Source organism: Triticum dicoccoides, chromosome 6B, assembly GCF_002162155.2.
Source record: "Triticum dicoccoides isolate Atlit2015 ecotype Zavitan chromosome 6B, WEW_v2.0, whole genome shotgun sequence".
NCBI classification, from domain to species: Eukaryota; Viridiplantae; Streptophyta; class Magnoliopsida; order Poales; family Poaceae; genus Triticum; species Triticum dicoccoides.
The window spans coordinates 155,463,838-155,467,286 of record NC_041391.1 but is presented as its reverse complement, the minus strand read 5'-3'; positions in this window follow the sequence as shown (position 1 = coordinate 155,467,286).

Below are 3,449 nucleotides of genomic sequence, written 5' to 3'. Positions count from 1 at the left end.
AGGGAGGGGTTTTGGAGGATTCAAACGCAATTGGAGACACGGATGTTTTTGGCGTGGTTCCGATAGGTGGTGCTATCGTACATCCACATTGATGGAGACTTCAACCCACGAAGGGTAACGGTTGCGCGAGTCCACGGAGGGCTCCACCGACAAAGGGTCCACGAAGAAGCAACCTTGTCTATCCCACCATGGTCGTCGCCCACGAAGGACTTGCCTCACTAGCGGTAGATCTTCACGAAGTAGGCGATCTCCTTGCCCTTACAAACTCCTTGGTTCAACTCCACAATCGTGTCGGAGGCTCCCAAGTGACACCTAGCCAATCTAGGAGACACCACTCTCCAAGAAGTAACAAATGGTGCGTTGATGATGAACTCCTTGCTCTTGTGCTTCAAATGATAGTCTCCCTAACACTCAACTCTCTCTCATAGGATTTGGATCTGGTGGAAAGAAAATTTGAGTGGAAAGCAACTTGGGGAAGGCTAGAGATCAAGATTCATATGGTAGGAATGGGATATCTTGGCCTCAACACATGAGTAGGTAGTGAGGTTCTCACTCAGAACTGGTAAGTTGGAAGTGTAGGTTTGTTCTGATGGCTCTCTCCACGAATGAAGAGGAGGTGGAGGGGTATATATAGCCTCCACACAAAATCTAACCATTACACACAATTTACCAATCTCGGTGGAACCGAATCAACAAACTCGGTCAGACCGATTTAGTAAACATAGTGACCGTTAGGATTTTCGATGGGACCGAAATGCAACTCGGTAGGACCGATATGGTTTGGGTTAGGGCATAACGTAATCTCGGTGAGACTGATTACACAAACTCGGTGAGACCGATTTTGGTAATTAACTAACCAGAGTTTGCATTGTAATCTCGGTAGTACCGATTACACAAACTCGGTGAGACCGATTTTGATAATTGACATACACAGAGAGATTATAATCCCATCTCGGTGAGACCGAGATCCCTATCGGTGAGACCGATTTGCCTAGGGTTTGTGGTAGTGGCTATGACATTTGAACTCGGTGGCGCCGGATAGAAAGAATCGGTGTGACCAATTATGGCTTTAGGTTTAGGTCATATGTGTGGAAGTGGGAAAGTAGTTGAGGGTTTTGGAGCATATCACTAAGCACTGTGGAGCAAGAAACTCATTAAGCAACACCTCATCCCTTCTTGATAATATTGGCTTTTCCTATAGACTCAATGTGATCTTGGATCACTAAAATGTAAAATGAAGAGTCTTGATCTTGAAGCTTTAGCCAATCCTTTGTCCTTAGCATCTTGAAGGAGTTCCCACATCCTTTAGTCCATGCCACTCCATTGTTGAACTTATCTGAAATATACTAGATAAAAGTGTTAGTCCAACAAGAGATATGTTGACATTAATTACCAAAACCACCTAGGGAGCACTTGTGCTTTCAGTTATGTTGCCAACTCTTCCAGGAGGGTACCCTGCTACACCGCCTTGGCTTGGACAGCTTCTTCCCGGTTCTGCAATACGTGTATGATACGTTGATTCTTTTCCGAGGGGATATGAAACAGGCATCTGTCATCAAGAGCATCCTCACCTCTTTTTCAGACTTCTTCGGGCTGACGATCAACTTTCACAAGAGCACGCTAGTACCTGTATCCATGGATGCGTGTGTAGCTGCTGAGATTGCCCAACTCCTCGGCTGTCCTATCTCTGCCTTTCCCTGCACCTACCTTGGGCTGCCGTTGTCTCTGCACAAGATTACACATGGCATGCTACTCCCTGTCATCCATAAGGTGGATCAGAGGCTCTCTGGATGGCTGGCTACTTTCCTGTCCATGGGTGGGAGGCTTACTCTCATCAATTCTGTTCTGGCTGGCATCCCGAGTTATTTCATGTCCTGTTTCCCCTGGCCCAAGGAATCCATTGATGCTTTGGACAGTCTTCTGTGAGCCTTCTTATGGCAGGGCAAGAGCAAGGTCAAGGGGGGGGGGGGGCAGTGCCTTGTGGCCTGGGACAAAGCTACTCTTCCTCGTACTAATGGGGGCTTGGGCATCCGCAACCTGTAGGCACACAACCAGGCCATGCTATGCAAGTTCGTCACCAATATTCTGCAAACTTCTGAGGTTCCCTGCTACAAATGGTTTGCTGAATAATAATGCAAGAACGCTATACCGCATAATAGTGGCAGCAGAGACACTGCTATGTGGAGAGGGTTTAAGGAGTACATTCCGTTGGTAATCAACTCGTCCCACTGTGTGTTGGGCTCTGGTGACCTAGTCTCCTTTTGGCATGATCAGTGGCTCCAGGCTGGCAGGTTGAGGCGGATTTTCCCGGTGCTTTTTTCCTTCGCCAGAAGCCCATCTTGCTCTGTTCAGTCCCAATTCTGCCAAGGCTCATGGGTGGTGCAACTTCATCCAAATTTAACCCAAACAACCACAGTGGAATCAATGGTCCTCAGTCAGCTTCTACAGGAGGTGGCTCCCAACAGTATGAATGAGGAAACTCGATCACCATCAGTGGCCTACTTTTGCAATCACATAAGCACTAGTTATTTCTATCAGCTACTCACTTTTCGAGGGGTCACATGCTCGGCCGAGGCATGGATATGGGATTCGTTGATTCCCTTCAAACATAGAACTTTCCCGTGGTTAGCTTTTTGGGGGTGGCTTAACACTCAGGATAACATGCTTAGGAAAGGTTGGTCTGCCATCGCCCCGTTTGCTGATTGCGATACTTGCCCTGCTGTGGAGAGCATTGGTCACCTTGCACTACATTGCCGGGTTGCCTCGGTCCTCTGGAACAAGTTGATGTTGGGCGCATTGGCACACATCTTCTAACATTTTATCCTTTGTTGAGCAAGCAGGCAGGTGGCTACCTTGTACACGCAAATGGAATGTAGCTTTCGCTGCTTGCACCATCACTGCATGGCACGCCCGGAATGACAGAGTTTTTCATTCAAATATATGGTCTGAGGCATACTCCAAGTATATGCAGCTGATCTAATCCGTCTTTGGAGCAATAGGGCAAAAAAGCAGCAAAACAAGACTGACCTCCTTGCCTGGTGTAATCTAATTACTGGCTAAACAACCTTTGTGCTGTCTTTGTTGTTTCTCCTTTCTCCTGTACTCCTTACCTCTCTCCCACCTTTTCCCTTTCACTCCTTCTCTTCTGACCTTGCACCTGGGTGCATCTCACAAGTTTGATGTAACATGTTACTTTCACAGGCTTTTCAGCCTGTTTTGAAATATAAGGCAGGCCTTGAGCCACCTTTTCTTCCAAAAAAAAATCTTTTCTTGGGGGGTTGATCCTACGATCTCACATACAAGGCATACTCTATTCTAGTCACCCTCGCCCTCCCAAATCCCCCACGCTTCTCTTGATCCTTGTTTGCGTCACCATGAGATCTCCGTAGATGCTCCCTCACCCCCCCCCCCAAGCATGAAGAATAGGATCGCTCCTCTATGGTGGATGC